Consider the following 24663-nt stretch of genomic DNA (forward strand, 5'->3'; position numbering starts at 1 on the left):
TTGGTCCTTAGCCATAGAGCTGCCTTTTAAAGGAAAAAAAAAACAAACAAACAAATAATAATTTCTGAAATGTGTTGAGAAAACTGTTTTAATAATGTATTCAACAGGATAATGACTTATCGGTAGCCATGAAAGGAACAATTTTTTCAATAATGTCTTCTTACAATGATTTATCCTTTAAAGATACCACATAGGGTCAGTCAGGTGACATGGTGGTTAAGGTGGCTGGATTCCACATGGCTAGCTGCATGGCTTGATTTCCGGAACAGATGGCTTGGAAAAAACACAAGGCACATGTGTGTGTGTGTGTGTGTGTGTGTGTGTGTGCTCAAAATCCCAAAAGGAGGATAGAGGAGAAGGGATTGTGGTGTGGCCATCCAGAGGATGCTTTCTTCCTCTCTGTCTCTCTCTGCTTCTCTGGCAAGTGCACACAGCCTGTAGGAGAAAAGACACCGCTTGCATGATTTATGGCCATCTCATCTATTTCAAGTCTGGTTGTCTTCATTCTCACAAACGATCTTCTGAAAAGCTACTTTTCCATGAAGTAGTTGAAGATGACTTTTAGACATCTTTCTCCTCTCAGAAAAATAATTAAGATAAGTGCTAGAAAATAAACTTCTAAAGATCTTTCTAAGGAAAAAATATGAGGAGACTGCAAACAGTTTGTGGAAAAATAGAATTAAAATATGACTTTATTTTGGTGCAAAAAAAATAAATAAAAACTCATGTGTAGTTTTTATTTTTTTCCCCATAATGTATATTTTCCGTGAGCTTTTCAAAGACCCTTTGTACAGTAACAAAATCTACTGGGCTGTCAGAAAAGTCCTGATGCCTTCTTGCATGGAGAAGCATGCCATGACTTTTCTGATGACCTAATAGTTCAGTTCTACACTTAGCAGCCTGGGTGTCCCACTGGCTCAGTTACCATCTAGTAGTTTTACAGCCTCTTGGGAAAGAAACCCTTGAGTCTTCCTTGACTCTTAACAATGTTTTCTATGCCTGTGCTGTTTATTTTGCACAATATTCTAATACATTGGAAAGAAAATTTGCCTTAAATACAGTCATACAGAGTTAAGAGAAAATTTGGGGCTTAGAACTCAAAGACATGATGATTTGATAGTTGACCTTTCATGTGTGTATGTTAGGATCACCTCTTAAGATTATATTTTCTTAAGATTATATTTTTCTACACTAAAATAAAAGTAAATCTATGAAAAACATTTTTACCTCACTATTTCCATGCATTTTAAAGTATGTTACTATTGTAAGCCCAGCCTGTTGATGCAGTGCTGGAAACCACATAGCCAACCATGGTTTGAATCCACAGATCAGCCTGAAAACATTCCAGGCATGTGTGTGAGTGTCCAAGATGGCCAGAGAAAGGGAATTGCAGTATGGTGAGAGCCTGTCAAAGGTGCTTCTCTCTCTTGTGGACATGCACTTGTTCTTCATCATAACCAAAATAAATCAACTTTTAAAAAAGATTGTCTCCTTGAGAATAAGATTAGGTTTGGTTAAATATGAGCTGTGCTGGGACCAGCAGTTGGCATAATGGCTATGTCACTGGACTTCCACATAGTTAATTGTGGTTCAAGTCCCGGACCCAGTGGCTTAAACTCACGCCAGGCACGTGTGTGTATGCCCAGGATCCTGAGAACAGAATGAAGGAGAGGGGATTGCGGCATGGTCATCCCCCCCGGGGGATGATTTCTTGCTTTCTGTCTCTCTCTCTCTGTCTTTCTGGTGAATGCATCCTCCCTATAGTAAAATCCTTTCAAAAAGATTATTAGCTGTGTTTATCATATACTATAAGAAGATATTGAAGCAAATGATGTCAAGTGCAGATGAATGAGAAGCTCAGTCTCTGCCTCTACTACTAAGTCCTGTACATCAAGAGCGAGCCTTACCACCACTTTGGGCAGGTTATTGTATTAGCTAATTTACTATACCTGAAGTGCCTAAGTCAGCCTGTCCACTCTACTTTACACCTTCCCGTGATGTCCCATAATTCACCTTGAACCTGGGTTCACATCAGATCATCAGCATGGCTCATGGGACAGTCGTGACAGGTGACTAAAAGCAGAGCATGCGTCTAACTGCATTTTCCTCCATTCATTTTTCAGCACCATGTAGTTTTTCTATTTGCCACCTGCAACTAGAGAAAGGTCAAGTTAGAAATAAGCAGGGACTGGGGAACCAGCAGTTAGTGTAATGGCTATGTCACTGGACTCCCACGTAGTCAACCGCGGTTCGCGTCCTGGACCCGGTGGCTTAGAACTCACGCCGGGCGCGTGTGCGTGCATGCCCAAGATTCCGAGAGGAGAATGGAGGAGAGAGGATTGCGGCGTGACCATCCCCCCAGGGGGTGATTTCTCGCTTTCTGTCTCTATGTCTCTCTCTCTCTGTCTGGCGAGCGCACGTGCCCTATAGCGAAAATCTCTCCGAAAAAAAAAAGCAGGAACTGAAGATAGGTACTCAGAGACTGAAGGTATTTTAAACAAACAAGATGCATCTGTCTATTCTATGCTGACTGACATTTTCAGGACAATTTGTGATATATATCTATATATCTATATCTATCTATATCTATTTATATAATATACACACGTTACTTTGTTTTGAGGGGAGGGGCTTTTGCTATAGGGTACATGCACTCCCAGAGAGAGATAGAGGAAAATTGAGAAATCAATCACCCCCCCGAGGGATGGCCATGCTGCAATCCTTCTCTTCCATTCTCTTGCGATCTTGGGCACACACATGCATCCTGGTGCTTTTCAAGCTGCCAGGTCTGGCACTTACACTGTGATTGGCTATATGGGATCCAGCGCCTTAACCATCTCACCATCTGCTGTCCCCTTATCGGTTACATTTAAGTTCCAGATGAGAGGTAATTGAAAGACCAGCAAGGAATCTATTTTAAATCCAAGTTGAGGGAAGGTGAAGGTGACAGAAGTTCAATGGAAAGCCACTCCCTGGTTGGAATGGATTCTGGTTTCGTGTGGAAGAACATGAGCACTCAGGATCTAGGTGGTCAGGTAAAATGCAGGCTGCCCTATACGGCACAGGGTGCCCCATGGAATGTATCGTTTTAGATAGTTATTTAGTATTGCTGATGCCAAATATTGCATAGAGCACGCTTATGCTTCATTTTTATTTATTTTTTACACACACACAAAATCTAATTTAACTGGGAAGTCTGGTATTTATATTTGCTAAATCTGGCAACCTTCATGGACAGATATTTAGGCAGCAAAAGGAAAGAGGCTGAATTAGAATCTAAGGCTAAAACTTTTTTGTGGTCATTCAATATTTGTTAAGAGAACTACTATATTTCAAATACGCATGAGAAGCCCTGAATTTAAGAGAAACAATCAATGGTATTTAAAATTCTCAAGACTTAGAGAAGACATTATTTCCCAGCAAGTAAATGTACCTTGAAAGGTTTACTCAAATATGCTTGACACGGGGGATTTCAAGAGTTGTCTTGTCAGGAAACAATGGAAGAAAATTGATAAAACTTAGAAAATATGTACCAGAAATAGGGCTGAAAGAGTTTGGGTGCAATTCAAATGCTTCACATTGAGCAGTAAAAATGGAAGAAGAGGGAGGCTTCTGCTGAAATAATTCAAGCTCAGTGGAATAGATGAGACATAACGATCAATTACCAAAAGTGGTTTTATAAGATTTAGCCTCCCTCATCCATAAGACACTTAGCTGGTCTACACAGGCCCAGGGGCAACCAGAGATGAGGGGTGGTGCATGGTTGTGATCTGGGCATCAGGCAGCAAAACAGCAAGCTTGCACATCCCCGCACACAACGAGGTGGGGAGCAGGGCTTACCAGCTCTGTGCGTGTCAATTGTCGCAGGGGCCCAGGAGCTTCCTGCTTTTCTTTCCCTTAAGTGCTGAACTGAAAAACTCATGTGTATTTTGAAGAGTATTTCTTCTATGAAAGAGGAAAATGAGAGGACCTGCAGGTGACATGGTGGTTAAGGTGCTAGATTCTCACATGGCTGACCACGGTTCAAGTCTCAGACCTGGTGGCTTGCTCTCTCACTTTCTCTCTCTCTCTTTCCTTCTCTCATCCAATTAAATAATATTCATAACAAATAAAATTAAATAAATTTTAAAAAGAGAGAGAGACAGATGAGCAAGAGTTAAGAGGGAGCCAGAGAGACAGGTACCCAACAGGGTCTCTACCCCTTCAGCCAGGATTACTGGCACAGGTGTCCGGCAAGTATGGGGAGGATATGGGGTGTGAACCTGGAATGCCTGATGTGGGGTGTGAACCCTGGACCTCCCCATGTGGGATGTGAACCCTGGACATCCCCATGTGGCTCTGGCACTATGGACAGATCCCACTGTGCTACAGCTGGGCTGCCAGCTAACTCTTGATATTCTGCTTTATTTTGAGCTTTATTTTGATCTTTAATGGCAGCTAGCATTTGATTGCCATTCAGTGAGGGTGAAGATGAGTCATAGTTATCGGGGACAGGGCATCATCTTTTTCTTAAATTTTTGCTAAAGAGTGTGTGCCCTTGCCAGAGAGAGCCAGGGAGAGGGAAAGTGAGACATCACCCCCTGGGTTGATGACCATACCACAGTCCCTTCTTCTCCATTATCCTCTCAAGATTTTGGGCACACATGATTTTCAAGCTGCCGGGTCTTGGACTTGAACTGTAGTCAGTCATGTAGGAACCAGCCCCTTAACCACCCTACCACCTGCTGGCCCCAGAGCCAAGTATCCTATTGCCCTATGATACAGGGGAATGTTCAGACCTACAAGTGTGACTTCTTCCTCTGTGAGACCCTAAGAGGTACCGCTGCTTTTACATAGGTGTCTGTTGCCCTCGCCGTGCATACAGAGGGCCTCTGGAGGAAAAGCTCTTCTCTCTGTGCCCACCCTAAGGTAGAAGACAGACTCCAGCAAGAAAACGGCATGAAACTCAATGCCACATGGTGAGGAAATCACATTCTTAGCAGAATTTTTCATCACTTAGAATTAAACATTTTAGATGGAAATCATAGGTTATGTTCGTCTTGGTGGAGAGATGGGTAGTTTCAAAGTGTTAGGATTCTGGAGAGGTGAGATGTTTCATTCAGCCTTCAGTGTGATGCCACTGGCCCTCAACACTAGCAGGAGTAAGTCTTTGTCGCAATGATTCGCCTGCCTCTGAAGGGGACTGTGCCGAGAACAGGAATTCCCATAGTGGTGATTACAGAACAATATGTAACGTTACAGGGAAATTCTGTTGGGGTCAGAATTAATAATAACAAAAAGAATCACAATACTGGTAGCATTTATGAGTGCTGGTCATTGGAGTCTACCATTTAATACTCCCAATAACTGATGTATTAGGTTGGTACAAAAGCAATTGCAATTTCAGTCCATAAATTTTAAACCATTATAACTAGGCTCAAACGTATCTTTATTAATCAAAATAGGAACCATTATAATCAATACACTTTACCAACAAGAAATGTTTGTTTATTCCTGTAGTGTAAAAATCCATGCTTTGGGGTCCAATGAACTCTTGGAAAGCATCTTCTGCAGCCTGATGACTGTGGAAGCATTTTCTGTGCAAAAAGCTGTCTAGATGCTTGAAGTAGTGGTAGTCGGTTGGTGAGAGGTTAGGTGACTATGGCAGAGGATGCAAAACTTCGTAGCCTGAGTTGTTCATTGTTTGAAGCATAAGTTGTACAACGTGCAATCAGGCATTGTCATGAAGAACTGGGCCCTTTTGACAGATTGGCCTCCGCTCACTTGCCAGCAGCACCCCAGTTCCATCTCCAGTCTTGTGGGGAAAAAAATTTTTTTTTCTTTATTCTCCTTCATACTTTCTTCCCTTTTATATTGTCCTCTCCTTCTCATCCTCCACCCTCCCGGAGGAAATAGACAGGTCTAGAATCACAGTTCTGAAATACTCTAGTATTGTGAGGTTCTCTGGGATCCTTTCTTTTACTGAACCACCTAAGAAAAAGGAGATACTGCTCTTCAGACACCTGAATAGATTACTCCTCCTGAGACCACTTGCTAAACACGACAGAATAGACTTCAGCACACATCAGTCCACACCAAAAGGGAAACATACTTGCTGAAGGAACAGTCTCCTAAAAGGTATTCAAAAGTAAATACATCTCCCAATGGCTAGAAGTAGAAAAAGAGCCTAAGGTCTGAATAAACCAGGAAATATGTCTCCATCAAAAGAACACAGTAATTGCCCTCCATTTCTTGAAAAAACATAGGAAGTTACTAACATGTCAGAGAATGAATTTAGAATATTCATGGTGACCAAATTCTATGAGTTGGAACAGAAGAGAGACAACAAACTGCAGGAGATTAGGAAGTCCTTCCATGATAAGAAAGGTGAGATGGACACTCTAAGAAAGAATTAGATGAAACTATTAGAGATGAAGTCTGTAATACAGAAAATCAAAAACTCTCAAAAGTATTAAAAGTCGATTAGACCATGCTGAAGATCGAATCTCTGATGTAGAAGGTAAAACATCTGACCTAGAAAAAAACACCAAAAAGATAAGAGAAAATAACAACAACAGCAACAAACCATGAGGATAATTTATAAGAAATACAAGATTTGATTAGATGCTCAAATATCTGAATAACTGGTATCCCAGAGGGTGATGAAACCAAAAGGGCATGGAAAATCTATTCCATGAAATCCTGACAGAAAATTTCCTAAGTATAGAGAGGCACTCAAACATCCAGACCCAAGAAATACAAAGGATCCAAAATAGAACCAACTCAAGAAGATCTTCCCCAAGGCACATCTTAGCCAGACTAGCAAAGACCACAGATAAAGACAAGATACAAAAACTGGCAAGAGAGAAAAGACAAGTGACTAACAAAGGTCATCGCATCAAGCTAATACCAGACCTTTCAATGGAAACAATGCAAGCAAGGCAAGAATGGGAAAAAATATTGAAAGTGTTAAAAGAGAAACAATTTCAACCAAGATTATCCTTCATAGGGGAAAAAGAAATCTTCTCAGATAAACAAAGCCTGAAAGAATTTGCCACCACCAGACCAGTTCTTCAAGAAACCTTGAAGACAATTTTGTTCCAGGAAAACTAAAGAATAAACAGCTGGAAATAAAGGACTAAAAGGCAACCAAGAAAATGGCCAACTTAAACGTTGGGACAAGTTCAGTAATTTTGATAACAACATTGAATGTTAATGGATTAAAATCTCCAAACAAGAGACACAGACTGGCTGAATGGGGGGGGGGGAAGAAGAAGAAAAAACAGAAACCTTTTATCTGTTGCTTACAGGAAACCCACCTCATGGATAAAGTGACAGACTAAAAGTGAAGGGTTGAAAAAAGGTTTTCCACGCAAATGGGAACCAAAAAAGAGCTGGAGTCGCAATACTAACTTCTAACAAAATAACATTTAAAACAAAAACCATTTGAAGAGACAAAGAAGGGAACTATATTGTAGTAAAAGAGTCAATCAAGAAATATAATGCATATAAATACCTATGCACCTAACACAGGAGCACCCAAATACATGAAGGAAAGACTGTTAGATCTAAAAGAAGAGATAGACTACAACGCACGAATTGTTGGAGATCTCAACACCCCACTATCCCTGCTGGACAGATCATCTAGACAAAAAATAGATAAAGAGATAAAAGATCTAAATGATACCATAAATCAAATGGACTTAACAGACATCTATAAAACTTTCCACCCAAAAACCAGTAGATACATTTTTTCTCACCCCCCACATGGAAACTTTTCAAAGATTGACCACATGATAGGGCACAAGGCAAACCTCTACATATTCAAAGGCATAGAAACTATACCCAGCAACTTCTCCAACCATGATGGAATTAAACTTGATTTTAATTTCAAGAGAAATCCTCAAAAATACTCAAATACATAGAAACTAAATAACTTACTCTTGAATGACTTCACAACTACTAAACAAATAAAGACTGAAATCAAAAGATTCATGGAAGCCAATGACAATGAGGACACAAGTTTTCATATTCTTTGGGACGCTGCTAAAGCAGCCATAAGAGGTAAGTTCATAGCAATTAGTACACATAAGAGGAAGATGGACAGAAGGCAAATGGAGCACCTAACACCATGCCTCGGAGAGTTGGAAAAACAACTGAAAAAAAAAATCCAAAAACCTCCAGAAGAAAGTAAATAATAAACATACAAGCAGAAATAAATGAAATAGAAAATAAACTATACAGAAAATAAATTAAAGTAAAAGTTGTTTCTTTGAAAAGATAAATAAAATTGATACGCCACTAGTGAGACTTACTAAGAAGGAGAGAGAAAAGAACCAGGTTAATAAAATCTTCAATGAAACAGGTAATATAACAACAGATGTAGTAGAAATACAAAACATCATTAGAGGATACTATGAACAGCTATATGCCAAGAAACAAGACAACTTAGATGAGATGGATAAATCCCTGGACACATATAATCTACCAAGATTGAGGCAAGCAGATATAGAAAGCCCAAATAGACCCATAACAAGCCAGGGATTAAATCAGTAATAAATAACTTCCCAACAACGAAAACCACCTGGGACTTATGGCTTCACCTCTGAATTCTACAAAACTTTCAAAGAAGAGTTAACCTCCATTCTGCACAAGTTATTTCTTTAAATCCAAAAGAGTGAATCTCTCCCTAATTCAGTCTATGAAGCCTCCATCACCCTTATCCTTCAAACAGATAAGGACAGGACAAGGAAGGAAAACTATAGACCAATATCTCTGACGAATATAGATGCAAAGATTCTCAACAAGATACTAGCTAATCATATCCAACCACTTATAAAAAAGACTATACATCATGATCAGGTAGGCTTTATTCCAGGAATGCAAGGTTGGTTCAACATACACAAAACCATAAATGTAATACAACATATTAACAGTAAAAAAGATAAAAACCATATGATCATATCAATGGATGCAGAAAAAGCATTTGATATATACAACATCCCTTCATGATCAAGACTCTCAGCAATATCATCATAGAAGGGTCATTTCTCAACACAGCGAAAGCTATCTATGAAAAATCCATAACAAACATTATCCTGAATGGAGAAAAGCTGAAAGCTTTTTCACTAAAAATGGGTAAAAGACAAGGATGCCCACTTTCTCCATTCCTTTTCAATATAGTACTGGAAGTTCTTGCCAATGCAATCAGAAAAGGGGAAAAATAAAAGACATTCAAATAGGAAAAGTAGAGGTGAAACTCTATTTGAAGATGACATGATTGTATACATAGAAGAGCCAATGGTTTCCATGAAAATATTCCTGGAAGTAATACATGAATACAGTAAAGTTGCAGGGTACAAAATCAACATACATAAATCTATAGAATTTCTATATACAAACAGCAGGCAGACTGAGATAGAACTGAAAACAGTTATTCTATTTACCATAACTGCAAAAAGTATAAGATATCCAGGAATAAATCTAACCAAAGAAGTTAAAGACCTCCACAAGGAAAACTATGAGAAGCTAAAAAAAGAATTCAAAAATAACACAAAAAAGTGGAAGGACATACCATATTCCTGGATTGAAAGAATTAATATAATCAAATGGCAATTCTACCCAAATTAATCTACATATTTAATGCAATCCCAATCAAAGTACCAGTCACATTCTTCAAAGATCTAGAAAAGACAATCACAAAATTTGTCTGGAATCATAAAAGACCTCATATTGCCAAAGCAATCTTGCACAAGAAGAGTGGAATGGGCGGCATCTCACTCCCAGTCCCAAGAATATACTAACAAGCTGTGGTAATCAAAACAGCATGGTACTGGCACTGAAATAGACAGTTGGATCCATGGACCAGAATAGAGTCTCCAAAAATAATCTCCCAAGTGCACAGTCAACTGATTTTTTTTAGTACATTTTTTTTCATTTCATTTTCTTCCATACATTCAATCACATTATTATTTGTCTTACAAAATGGATATTTCAACAGGTGAACATTTCTCCCTAGTACTGTTGATAAAACTACAAAATATCTTCAACAGATAATACCACACCTCTTTGTGCCATTAATGCTTTGCCTCCCTGTTCCTTCCTCAAATGTCCTTCCTCAGACCCTCCTCTTTCACACAGATTTTTGACAAAGGGTACCAGTCAATCCAGTGGGAAAAGGAAAACCTCTTCAGCAAATGATGCTGTGGGAGTTTAGTGCTTCAACCACCATGCCAACTGCTGGCCCCAGAAATTGATATTTTGAACTGTCATTTTTAAAAAGTTGCCACGTGTCTTCAGCAAGCTAATGTTTTTTTCAAGTTTCTCCCTATGAAAGACATGAAAGGGATGATAATTCTGAAGGTTGCTAGCTTTAGTGAAAACTGGCCAATATGTTTTTGTTTATTAAAGCATCTACTTGTAGTTAAAATTTAAAAAGCAAGATATGTTTCGATTATTTAACTCTGCATTTTATTTACAATGAATAACCTTAACTTGATCAGGCATTCCAATTCTACAGAAGTTCCTAGGACACTGCTGTTGCCAAGCATGGTAACTACATTTGGCTGTTGTCTTGGGACCGCTTTGACACTAGATTATTCAAGATGTTTCAGATGCTGTGGTATGAGAAGAATTGTATTTGGCTTTTGTCCCGGATTCCTGGAACAGAGCCCCTAATAAAGCCCGTGGAACATCCTGAGTGATATGAATGATAGGAACGTCTTGTCATTCATAACAGCCTCTTTTGATTACACCTGAGATGCAATGCTAATTTATGCTGATGAAACGGCTTATAGTAAGGTCCTTTAATTGCATCAGGAAGAGGCTGGTCACCAAAAAGCACAGTGATTAGTGCGTCAGAAGTTCCAGTTCCACTCAGTGACCTCTAGGGTGGGGCAGGGGACTGATGGTTGAACTCTGTGAAAGCTCTTGAGCAGCCAGATTCATGTGCTTTTGAACAGATCAGCAATCCCACGTGCAGGATGGCACAGACCTCCAGACCTCGACTCCTCTGTGATCGTCAGTGTCTTAAATAATAAACCAGTGCTGCAGTTCGATTGTGCCCACCAAAAATTCATTTACTAAAATTCAGAGAGGGTGGAAACTTACTTTGACTATGGTATTAAAAGATGGTACCTTTGGAAAGATATTTCTATCACTCAGGGAGTTCCTAATTTGACCTTATCTAATTAGCATAAGGGAGCGGGGGCATCATGATTGATTACTGGTGGCTTTACATTGAGTCATTAGAAAAGTCATGACATATTTTTTTCTATGTAAAAATGTGTCATGACTTTTCCCACGACCCAATTAAAGGAGAGAGGCCAGAGCAAACACAAACTCTTGCCCACCCACCAGGTGACGTTCTGTGCTAACTAGGGACTCCGCAGAGGGTCCCCATCAGCAACATGACCTTTACCAGGGGCAGCCCTTTGACCTTGCATCTCCTGAACTTTGAGCCAAATAAAGATGTATTCTTTATAAGGTACCTAGCATTATATTCAGTTGTTAGCAACAGAAAAATGGGCTAAAACATCCAGTATGCATAAGTGAAATGTCTTCTTGAGTTTTCTGAGCCATTCTAGCAAATTATCAAACCGGGTTGTGAGGACCTGAGGTTTCCGCCCCATCAGTCAGAAGTGTGGATGGCCTGGAACATGTGATGTGCAGTCTTGTGGGGCCCAGCCCTTAATTTGGTGAAGTCTTATACTAACTCTGGGCGATTAGTCAGAGTTTAATGAATTGTTGGGCACTTGGTGTGTATCTGAAGAATCGGAGAGTTGCTTGTTGGTGTCAGAATACACCCTGGAGATGCATTGTCACTTTGACTTGAAATCAAGTAGTCCTAGGAGCTTTGGGAAGAAATCTCATCGTGGAAATGCTGAACAATCTTGGCAGTTATGGGTTATTTCAATTAGATGGGTTCCCGAGCAGTGTGCCTCAGTGTGTAACATGAATACACCCACTGGACCATCTGGGAGAAGGGCCTCCATGCTGCAAGAGAAAATGCAGGCCTTGCAGCTGGTTCCGAAAGACCAGCTCATTACGTGCCTAGCTCTTGCCCTTGCCCTCTGAGTGTACACCTTTCACAGTGCCTCCACTAGGGGTTTTAAGCCAGCTTTCTTCACAGTGCTGAAAGCTTCACAGAGGCCTTTGAGACCTAACCAGTACTTTCAGTTATGTTGAAAAACAGTTGGCAGATTATATATACATGTCCTTCTATTTACACGTTGCATATTTGATATATAATATAAAAATATATTTTGTGTGGGAGCAGCAAATGATGTAATGGTTACATTGCTGGACTCCCATGTCGTTGACCAAGTTCTAGACCCGATGGCTTAAACTCACACGTGCGTGAATGCCCAAGATCCCAAGAGGAGAATGGAGAAGAAAGGATTGCAGCATGGCCATCCCAGCTAGGGGTTGATTTCTCACTTTCTTTCTCTCTGTCTCTCTGGTGAATGCACATGTCCTATAGCAAAAATCTCTCTAAATTTTTTTTTAAATACACACACACACACACACACACACACACACACACACACACAGATATATATATTATGCTAAATAAAATTTTATAAATAAGGGGAGTCCTCCAAAAGTTCATGGAAAATGCATGTGATGAAGAAAAACACATGGATTTTTAAAAATTTGCATAAAAATAAGCTCATACTTTAATTCTATTTTTCTTAAATTTTTGAACTTCCTTTGCATTCCATTTTCTCACTTAAAAAAATTGCTGGAGGGTGTTTGCACTTGCTGGAGAGAGACAAAGAGAGAAAGAGAGGGCAAAAGCACCCTCCGGTAGGCTTGCTCATTTCACAGGCCCTTTTCTCCCATTTCTCCACCCTGCCAGAATTTGGGGTACACATGCACATGGCCTAACATGTCTTTCATGCTATCAAGTAGGCATTTGAACCTCATGACTGGCCATGTAGCATCACATTCCCTTAACCACCAGGCCATGGACCAGCTCTCCATTTCTCACTTTCAGGGCCCTTGCCTTTGGCCTGGGCATTCTGGTGAGTGCAAAACTCCCTTCCCTCTACCAACACTGCCATCTGTACCTCATGGTGTGTGGGGTGCTCATCCACTTCCATGATTGTTGTGGGGAAAATGCTACCAGTCTTGAAATAGAATTCAGCAACTGAACGTCTTTTTCACACTTTCACTAGCTTTTACTTACTTTTACTCACTACTATTGTGCCTGCAACCCAGCAGAGATCTTTAAATTAGAACTTAGTCCTCTTCAGGGGCAGAGCTAACCTGAAGAAGACCAAGCACAGCCTGTGAAAGGATAGCTCGGCTTAGCAGCTGTTCGTGAACTCATTCACTCACTGCCAGCGTGGAGCCTGGATGTTCTCAGAAGCAGGAATATGAGATGGTACAGGACATGTTCGTGTGTGCAGGGAGGTGGCTCAGAGGACACCGGCCCAGGCCAAAAGGAGCCCACAGGAAGAACAGCCTGGCAGGGCAGAGTCTCCCTGGACGTGAGGCTAGACTGTCTCCTCCTGGCCTTTGGCTTTCCTAAGAGGCCACAATCCCTGCATGTGGAAGGATGGTGCTTGCCTATTCTAGTCCATTGTGTTACTAATAACAGAAAATGCATGAAATTGGGTGATTTCTAACCGTCAAGGCTTATTCCGCTTATGGTTTAGCGATGCACGGTCCAGGGCATGTCTGTGGGGTCTCCAGCTGCATCACAACATGGCGGACGCCAAGAACACACAGCCTGCGTCCTTTTCTCTGTGTGTCTTTTTGCTCATAGGCCCACCAGGAACTAATCTGGGGCCCTGCCTTAATTACCTGAACCCTATCTCTTCCCAAAAGTCCCATCTTTGGACACAATAATAGGGTCAAGTTTTCACCCTGCTGTGGTTTAAATATGTCCCCTAGAAATTTATGTGTGGGAACCTGACAGTATTGTGTGTGTTGTAAAGGCATTAAGTGTAAACTTAATTCTTTGTGGTGTCCCAGGATAAGGCCTTGTGGGGGTGATTGGCCCATGGTCATTGCATCATGGAAGCAATAGTCTCATGAATAGCTTAATGACGTCTCATGAACAGATGAATGACATCTCACATGACCCAGTGAGTTCTCACTCTCATGAGAAGGGGTTAGTTCTGGCAAGAGCTGATGGTTATGAAATAGGTATCAGCCAAGACATCTCTTTTGGCCATGCCGTAGTCTTTGGACATGCCAACCACCAGAATCATGAGTCTGTAGATAAACGTGTATCTTCTTTATAAAATCACCCGGGCTCCATTATTTTTATTAGCAATACAACAATGGATGGAGACAATCCCATTACAATGGCTCAACGCATGGTTTCTAGGAGACATATTCAAACTACAGCAACAGCTGAGTCCTCCTGGGTTCTGTTGGGGTCCTGCAAGGACAGACAGCAGGGGATGAGCCCCGCACACACACTGCTTTATGACTTCCAACAGGAAAAAGGAGAAGCACAGGTTGTCACCGAGAGGCCAGCTACTGTCTACATTCTAGAATCACAGAAATCTAGGAAAATTATCTTTTCTTGCTGATGGGGAAGTGAGGCAAGGCTTATTAGCACCAGCACTGTCAGCTTACCCAGATTACCCTAGGAGTAGTTTCTGTCATTGTGGAATTGAGAGTATTAATAAACCCTGATTCCAAGTTGCCTGACATGTTCCAGGAACTCCTGCAGCCTGGAGCCATCAGCCATTGTCCATTTTCCACCTTGATCCTAAGTCTGTTCAGAGTGGAACTCACAGCCCTACTAATGCTTGGAAGACCCGCACCTTCCCTTTCCTTAGGGGCCCGGTGGCCAGCATCCTCTGTGTTATTTGAACTCCTACTGTCCTGTTAAAGATACCTTCTCCCCCCAAAGTGTACCTGTGTCCAAATCATTTTCATTCTAAAAAACCAAGTAGCTGCCCTTTGTTATGGAGCTCAGCATGATTGATGTGGCTCCAAGTTCCTCCCAAGGGGAGATAGGGGCACACTAAATCCAAAGCAAGGCTCTGTGTGAGGACATAAGCACTACACGGTGTTGAGGCTTCATTGTCCCTCAGTCGCTCTGGCGGAGAGCCCAGTGTGCTTAATGAAGATGGAGAGAGAGAACGCCGGCTATCTCGAAAGAAATAAGTCAAGACACGGGGTGCTGAGATGAGACTTAATGACACATCTCGAGGGTTGCTCTAACAAAGATTGGGTGCTCTGCCTTATTATGACTGTGGGTAGTGCCAGGAACATTGAAAAAGAGGATGCACTATCAGAGGTGATATTTATAAAGCTAATGATATTGTAGAATTCCTGCAAAAGTGTGCTTAAAAAGATGTATGTTTATCTTCAGCAACTAGTACTACACAGAGAACATATTATGTTGAGTAACTGTTTTCTCAAAGTATTAGACAGTATTAAATCTAAGTTAGAAAGACTAAAAATGAAAATAATTTTGTGTTATGTGTTGTCTTATAATTCTTATTTGACTGCTGCTCAAATTAAAGTGGCTAATTTCAGGCCATGGAAATTGGACCCTACAGGTTTATTGTTATTAATGCCAAATGAAGTCTTTCTCGTCCCCATGCAATCCGACGACTATCCTTACTAAACATTATATCCCCAAGTAATGTACTATAGAGAAAATAGAAGCTGTGAGTCCCCTCCGTTTGCCATAGTCCATGTTCTCACTTTCAAAGAGACCTACATGACCCTTTCTTACCACTCTCTGTGCTACCTGGGAGAATTCTCTCCACCTGCCCAAAGCTAACTGCAGTACCTGACTGACCTCTAGAGAGCGCTGTTTTGCTATATCTTCTTTCAGCTCTTGCTAGGTTCAGCAATTATCCGTTCAGTTTTCTGAATCTCTGCTTCTCTTTAGCTTAGTAACCCATCTTGAATCTTCTAAAACTCATCGTTTACGATCTTTATAGCTAAGATCCTGGCTCTCCTCTTCCTTCAGTAGCTAAAACTGTGAAATATTACGGTATATGGACTGATTCCAATTTCCCAGCATCCACTTACTCCTGAAACCCTCGACCCTTGATTCCCTTCTCACCAGGACAGCAGCTCCTACTGCAAGGCTTTTCATTGGCTTTGACCGGACCAAATTGCATGCCTGCGTTTTCTGTATGTTCATGTTCTTGTCTATTTGGACCTCTCTGTCCTCCTCTATTTGGGCTTCCTTAGATTTTTCTGACCTCATTCTCTACAGATTTTTTTACCCCAAGTCCCCAGAACCTTCCTGATACTTAGTATTTCTCTCCCCATGGCTCTAGCATGAGCTCTTTTCTGTGATTCTCTGGTCCCTCATCACCGCCTTGGCTTCAAGTGCTCTGTCTCAGTGACTGCGAAGCGGTGTCTCCAGCCCTCGGCCACCCTGTGGCCACTTCGGTAGCTCCAGCCCCATTTGATCTAAAACTGAGTGTATTCTACAGCGCAGCTCCTGTCTCCAAAAACAAGCATGCTTTGCTTTTGCTCTTGATTAAGACCACAACCATCTGTCCAGCTCTTCTCCGTGCATACATTCAGTCAACTCTACCAGTCCCTAGTCTTCCAGCAACCTGAATGGCACTCGGATGTTCTCTATCTTCATTTTCTCTGCCTCATCGATTCCCCACGTTCTCTTGCCTGGACCGTCACAAGGCAGTCTTCGGACGGGCCTCCTGTAGTTACTACCCTGCGCTGCCATTTGCCACACTGCTGCCATGCCCACGGTGTCCTCTCTAAAACATGCCCTGGTCGTGGCTTTCGAGAGGTCTTGCAGCAATGCTGGCCCTGCCCTGGCAACCTGGAGGACCTCTTCTCTCCGCAAGATGTCAAGAAATGCACTCGAAGAAATCATTTTAAGTGTGTGTATGGGGAGGGAGAGATCCTTTTTCCCAGCTGTAAACATTTCTAGGCCCTTTCTATGGAAATCTGGTTTCCGTCATTGATCCTGGCAGCCTCCCTCCCAGGCCCTGGCTTCCTCTCCTGTGTCCCCCAGCCCATCCACTCCCTAGTCTGGTTATGGACACTCTATCAGCCTGCTGATTCTGCCTCTTGGGTTGCAGTTCAAACCCACTACCCAGCGTAGTAGGTACTGATGAACATTAGAGAAGAGAATGCAAGGGGACAGCACTCAGTCTGGAGAAAGAGGGAACTGAAGTGCAAGTTTATCTCGGTGCAATTTTTTTTTTTTTTGAACTTGATGCATAGTTTTTACATAGTACCCATTTTCCATGAACTTTTTTGAAGACCTGCTGGTATTGTAGCTAACTATCATCTTTAATATCAAAAATCACTATTTAATTGCCATTTAAGTATAGGCAACATGTTTTAGATATTTTATCTGGAATAAATTGAGGCAACGTTATGAAGGTAATAAAATAGAAAACCAATTACAGTCTGGGATACAGCCTAATGTCCTAAAGAAGACTAGACTATGTAATAGTGACAAAGTGAAAAGAGCTAATCACCAGAAAATGGATAATACGAATCTAATTCTGCAAAATGTAGAGTATGTAATTATGAGTGGGTGACTAAAATAATATAGACAAACAATTATCACTGGATGATAGGGTGAGGGTGATTTTTATTTTCTCTGTATTGTTTTGCTCTTTCCTTTAAATGCTCTACAAGGCTGTAGTAATTGCATAATCTTAAAAAAACAGTAAATAGGAAAGAAGATTTGGTGCGATACATAAACATGTTTTATTCAGTGGTTATTTATGAGTGGTGAGGTCATGGAAGATATATATTTTCATCTTTATCATTTTTTGTTGTCATTTTTATTGTTTATGAAATGAGATATTTATAATTACTTCAATATATTTTATAATGTAGTAATCATCTAATTATTTACTTATTTTTAGGTTTTTGTCATAGAGTGCGTGCACTCTCTGGAGAGACAGTGAGAGGGAAGAATGTCCCACCACAATCCCTTTTCTTCCTGGGACTTTGGACATGTGCATACTTGTGCCCAGCGACAGTTTTAAGTCACCAAGTCTGAGGCTCGAATTGTAGTTGGCCACGTGGGAGTCCGGCACCTTCTCCAGCACGCTACCTGCTGGTCCCTTTCCAATGTAATTTAAGTTAAAGACACTAGATGTTTTTATATGCTGACATGTTATCAATGAACTTATTGAAAGTTAATTTCTAAGCTAGCAATATCAAATTGCTTGTTATTTTCCCCACAGTCTTAGAATTTTCTCCCCAAGTCCATCATGGACGCTCAGGACTGATGGAAAGGGAACTGAAGATGGTGAATGCATGGCTGTCTGGGAATGTTCATGGCGGTGAGACCCCAGTGGGTCACAAAGCATCCCTTCTCAGTGCACCAGGCCTTTGCTGGGCAGTATGCCCAAGGCCGACGGTGGAAACAAACAGGTGCTCAGCTGGCTGTTCCCCGACTGCCGCTCCCTGCCATTGACCCCTTCTCTGCCTCGTGGGGTGCAGCACAGGAGCAGGACATGGTAGCCTCCGAGGCTGAGCTTCCTTCCTTACCTGCACAGCACAAGGTTAGCTGTCAGAGTGAGGCCGGAGCTCAGAGCCATTCTTTCTGGAAAGGAGAGGCAGTGCTGTCTGCCGTGGCCAGCGACCCCAGAAACAAATCACATCCCTTCTGCCCACTGCACCCTTCTCTCCTTATTGCTTTCAGGCATGGCAGAACACATTCGGATCTCACACGTAAATCTTCCCTTGGTCTGACACAGAGCGAGTGATTCCCAGTGGCCATCAGTGGCATCTCATCAACCTCGCCCACGTCCTCTAACCTGCTTAGGGACAGGCTCTCGCCTCAGGATCCGAACTGTCGAGTGGCCAAGGGATACAAGCCAGTTTGAATATTTAGCCTTAGAACATGACTGGAGACTTGGGTTGGAAAACGTATCAATACATTTGGACATTACATATTCGTAGACGAACGTGCCTTATGCAGCATCATCGGAAAATGTACCTGTCCACGTGGATTAATTTTCCTGTAATTAAAGATAAAGACATTGTGAGCGTGGAAACGTCTAAGCATTTTAATCGATGTTTTTCTCCCAAACACACTGCCCTGTATAAAAATGCACAGGGAGAAAATTAAACTTTTAATAGACATAAAAGCTTTGTTCTCAGCATCAATTCACACGTATAGTCTGAACGCCTTTTTCCTCCTTCATAGACTGTTAAAAGAAGGAACTTTCTATTATCGCTACCACAAATGTCAGGGATTTTGTTTGTTCATTTGTTTGTTTGTTTGCCGTAAGGTGCATGCACTTGCTAGAGAGAGACGGAGAGAGACAGGGAAAATGAAAGCTCACCCACCGAGGGGGATGGCCACACTGCAATCCCCTCTCCATTCTCCTCCTGGGATTTTGGGCACGCATGCACACGCGCCCAGTGTAATTTTTAAGCCAGCCATGGGAGAATCCAGCTCCTTAACCAGCACACTACCTGCTGGCCCTGATCGGGCCTCTTAAGTGATGTTTATGGTTTACGTGAACAGCGTTAATTCCAAGCACCACTAAGGGGCTGCTTTACCAACTGTCCCGAACTTCACTGCTATTTTGAGCCTGTGCTCACCAGGGTGATCCACAGTTCCGACTATACAAGCCAGTTTGAATATTTAGCCTTAGAACATGACTGGAGACTTGGGTTGGAAAACGTATCAATACATTTGGACATTACATATTCGTAGACGAACGTGCCTTATGCAGCATCATCGGAAAATGTACCTGTCCACGTGGATTAATTTTCCTGTAATTAAAGATAAAGACATTGTGAGCGTGGAAACGTCTAAGCATTTTAATCGATGTTTTTCTCCCAAACACACTGCCCTGTATAAAAATGCACAGGGAGAAAATTAAACTTTTAATAGACATAAAAGCTTTGTTCTCAGCATCAATTCACACGTATAGTCTGAACGCCTTTTTCCTCCTTCATAGACTGTTAAAAGAAGGAACTTTCTATTATCGCTACCACAAATGTCAGGGATTTTGTTTGTTCATTTGTTTGTTTGTTTGCCGTAAGGTGCATGCACTTGCTAGAGAGAGACGGAGAGAGACAGGGAAAATGAAAGCTCACCCACCGAGGGGGATGGCCACACTGCAATCCCCTCTCCATTCTCCTCCTGGGATTTTGGGCACGCATGCACACGCGCCCAGTGTAATTTTTAAGCCAGCCATGGGAGAATCCAGCTCCTTAACCAGCACACTACCTGCTGGCCCTGATCGGGCCTCTTAAGTGATGTTTATGGTTTACGTGAACAGCGTTAATTCCAAGCACCACTAAGGGGCTGCTTTACCAACTGTCCCGAACTTCACTGCTATTTTGAGCCTGTGCTCACCAGGGTGATCCACAGTTCCGACTGGCCTGCTGCTGCGTGGCTTCCTGGGGCACAATGCCTTCAGTGCTAAGGTGGACACTCCAAGGACAATGAGGATGGGGTGACACTAGTGTCCACTAGTGCAGCAGAGGAATGACAGGGGATGACAGCGTGTCCAGTGCTATTTGCCCCTAATATGTGCAGTTGTGACAGTGGGCTGCCTTCGGTTTGTTCATTTGGACTTTTCCCTATTGTATACTGTTTCCTCTTTCCTGAGCCTCCTGTCACTGGAGTCCCAACAGCTTACCTTGCACCTTCTCTTCTAATCCCTTTCGTCTCTACTCTCGAGTGATCAGCTCGAGATTTTGCTCAGCTCTGCCCTTCTCTGACACTGCTCCACACACTCCTCTTCATTATTTCCTCACACTTCTCATTCTTATTCATATCATTTCTCCTAGCTATCCTGCCTAGCAAATAAGTTTTCACTTATTTGTTTCTACCATGAGCAAGAGATAAAGAGAGAGGCAGTCCCCTAACAGTGTCCCCACATGATGATTCATCCCTGGCCTGGGAACAAGGGCATGTGTGGGTTGGGTGCACACAGGGAGGTCTCCAGACGTGAACCTGGGACCTTCCATGGAGGCCAGCCTCATGGAGCTCTGCATGTTACCCTTGTACCACAGTGTGACCCTGAGACTTGATTTTATGTTCCCTTTCTGTTCATGAGATTCCTTCTCCTTCAACTGACATTTCGTGAAACTAGTATTTATATCACTCCCTGGGCGACCTTGGGCGTGCCTGATGTTTTTGAAAACACCCAATATTTGAAGGCTGGCTACTCACTAATCTTACAAGGATGTAGCTAGTCTAATGATCGAGATTCTTCAAAGTAGGATGTCTTCCAAAGTGTGACTAACAGAGAACTAAGGGTTCACAGGACACTCACTGCCCTGCGGGAGAGTGCTGTCGTCATTTAGTAATGTGGGGAAGCATGAGACTGAGCGCCTGCAAATGGGTGTCGGTAGCAGATCACCGACGTATTCTGACTGTAGCTGTGAAAGGCTGCATTGAACATCCTCAGGGCATCAGTCGCTCACCCACCTGGCACTGCGGACAATGGATATTAAAGCATGTTTCCCGGAGGAGGACAGGAAAGTGACCCGAGGGAGTAGCACCTTTTCATAATTACACAAAGGCTTTGACTCAGTTATGGATGGAATTGCAAGCAGGCATCTCTGACTTATTCTGTCCAAGAAACATCTACTGAAGGTGCTCTGGGGACAACTTGGGAAAGAGGCGCTTCAAAGCAGATGCAAGCATTTCTCTCATGACCTGTTCCATTACCATCTCCCTCTCTAGTGGTCAGTTCTGTACGCTATAGACCAATAATAAAGTGGGCAGAAAGCCCCTTCATTGTGAGTGGCCACAGGTGTTTCTCAATTTTCTGTGAACGACTATGGAAATTCAGAAGAACATGCAGCTTTAAACATGGGCAACATGGCAGCCTCTGCTCCACCACGCCCAGGTTCACAACACACACGGTTTATGTTACAGACTGCGGAGACTTCTGCAAAGCACCCCATTTCACGGATTTAACTCTGTACTCTCCCCTCTTGTTTTGTTACAGGATACTGCTGTGTTTAATGTTTCATACTCATAACCGATGGCATTGTGTTTCATTTTACCTCCTATCAAACGTCCTTCCTCTTTGCCCACTATCTGCAAAGTAGGCAAAGTAGGACCCTTTAAAAAAAACCCAAAATGCCAGAAGGCTTGTATGTTCACAGTAAGAGTCAGAGAGAGGGTGGGAGAAAAAGCAAGCACTCCCGATGGGCATGGTCCTGCTGCAGCCCCTCTCCTCCATGTCTCCAACCTGCCAGGATTGGGGGCACACATACACATGCACTTAGAGTGTTTTTCAAGCCACACAGTTGGCCACGTGGGATCCAGCTGCCTCAATCAGGCTACAGAGCTGGAACAAGATATTCTCTAGACAGAAGGAAAAAGCATTTGCTCTTTACTGGAACACATAATATTTTAAAAGAATATTAGTCATCTCTTTCTGGAATGACTTGGGAATTGTTCTGCATGACATAGAGAGTTGGGTTGATTTTCATATCCAGATTTCACAAGTCCTATTGTTTTATGGCAAGGTGTTGGGGGAAGCTTTAAAAGGAATCCCTGTACACAATCTGTTTACTGGTAGTGTGCATTTGTAACTATTATTAGAAAAATGTAAGTCTTCCGAAATAATGCTACCTTAGGACAAAGAGGAGGGAAATTGCACACTAGACAGAGGTAAGTGTTCTGGAGCAGCTGAGTCATCAATATTTCAGAATGCGCTGTTCATATTCAAGGCTGCAAGTGCTTTATAGACACTAGCAAAATGGTACTCACAACATAACAGGCAAGTAAGTGCTAAGTACAATAATCCATTTCACAATTTGAAGACTGAGCCAGCTGAAAGCGCAGTCTGAGACCGCTTGTAGAGGTCAATTTTGTGCAGAAGTGCACACTGAGCAGAAAGTGAGGTGCAGGTGTTCTGCGAGGGGTGATGAAAGACTCAGAAGAAGGGGTGTGCATGCTCACAGTGAAGCGATGCTGCTCAGGGTGGGCTGGGTCACGGTTACCTGGAGAACGCGCTAACACACGACATCCTCATCTCGCCACCAGAGCGGACTCAGTAGCTCTGAGGTGTAGCCGAACAACATGTTGACAAAACAAACTTTTCATGCACTTCCCCATTACCCAGATTTTTTTTTTTTTTGAGAGGTTTTTGCTATAGGACACGTGTGCTTGCCAGAAAGACAGAGAGAAACATAGAGACAGGAAGCGAGAAATCGCCCCCCAGGGGGGATGGCCACACTGCAATCTCTTCTCCTCCTTTCTCCTGTCGGGATTTTGGCACGCACGTACACGCGCCCACTGTGAGTTTAAGCCACTGGGTCCGGGACTCAAACCACGATTGACTACGTGGGAGTCCAGCGACACAGCCATTACGCTAACTGCTGGTCCCCCCATTACCCAGATGTTTGAGAACCGCTGCAGTAGAGAAAGGCATCAACAGTCATGGTGTTTGTGTCCAGTACTTGCTAAGGTCTGAATGCATCCCCCAAGTGTTCTGTGCCCACCTGGCACTGCGGACAATGGATATTAAAGCATGTTTCCCGGAGGAGGACAGGAAAGTGACCCGAGGGAGTAGCACCTTTTCATAATTACACAAAGGCTTTGACTCAGTTATGGATGGAATTGCAAGCAGGCATCTCTGACTTATTCTGTCCAAGAAACATCTACTGAAGGTGCTCTGGGGACAACTTGGGAAAGAGGCGCTTCAAAGCAGATGCAAGCATTTCTCTCATGACCTGTTCCATTACCATCTCCCTCTCTAGTGGTCAGTTCTGTACGCTATAGACCAATAATAAAGTGGGCAGAAAGCCCCTTCATTGTGAGTGGCCACAGGTGTTTCTCAATTTTCTGTGAACGACTATGGAAATTCAGAAGAACATGCAGCTTTAAACATGGGCAACATGGCAGCCTCTGCTCCACCACGCCCAGGTTCACAACACACACGGTTTATGTTACAGACTGCGGAGACTTCTGCAAAGCACCCCATTTCACGGATTTAACTCTGTACTCTCCCCTCTTGTTTTGTTACAGGATACTGCTGTGTTTAATGTTTCATACTCATAACCGATGGCATTGTGTTTCATTTTACCTCCTATCAAACGTCCTTCCTCTTTGCCCACTATCTGCAAAGTAGGCAAAGTAGGACCCTTTAAAAAAAACCCAAAATGCCAGAAGGCTTGTATGTTCACAGTAAGAGTCAGAGAGAGGGTGGGAGAAAAAGCAAGCACTCCCGATGGGCATGGTCCTGCTGCAGCCCCTCTCCTCCATGTCTCCAACCTGCCAGGATTGGGGGCACACATACACATGCACTTAGAGTGTTTTTCAAGCCACACAGTTGGCCACGTGGGATCCAGCTGCCTCAATCAGGCTACAGAGCTGGAACAAGATATTCTCTAGACAGAAGGAAAAAGCATTTGCTCTTTACTGGAACACATAATATTTTAAAAGAATATTAGTCATCTCTTTCTGGAATGACTTGGGAATTGTTCTGCATGACATAGAGAGTTGGGTTGATTTTCATATCCAGATTTCACAAGTCCTATTGTTTTATGGCAAGGTGTTGGGGGAAGCTTTAAAAGGAATCCCTGTACACAATCTGTTTACTGGTAGTGTGCATTTGTAACTATTATTAGAAAAATGTAAGTCTTCCGAAATAATGCTACCTTAGGACAAAGAGGAGGGAAATTGCACACTAGACAGAGGTAAGTGTTCTGGAGCAGCTGAGTCATCAATATTTCAGAATGCGCTGTTCATATTCAAGGCTGCAAGTGCTTTATAGACACTAG

This window comes from Tupaia chinensis, unplaced genomic scaffold, assembly GCF_000334495.1.
Source record: "Tupaia chinensis unplaced genomic scaffold, TupChi_1.0 Scaffold000503_1, whole genome shotgun sequence".
In the NCBI taxonomy this organism is placed as follows: Eukaryota; Metazoa; Chordata; class Mammalia; order Scandentia; family Tupaiidae; genus Tupaia; species Tupaia belangeri.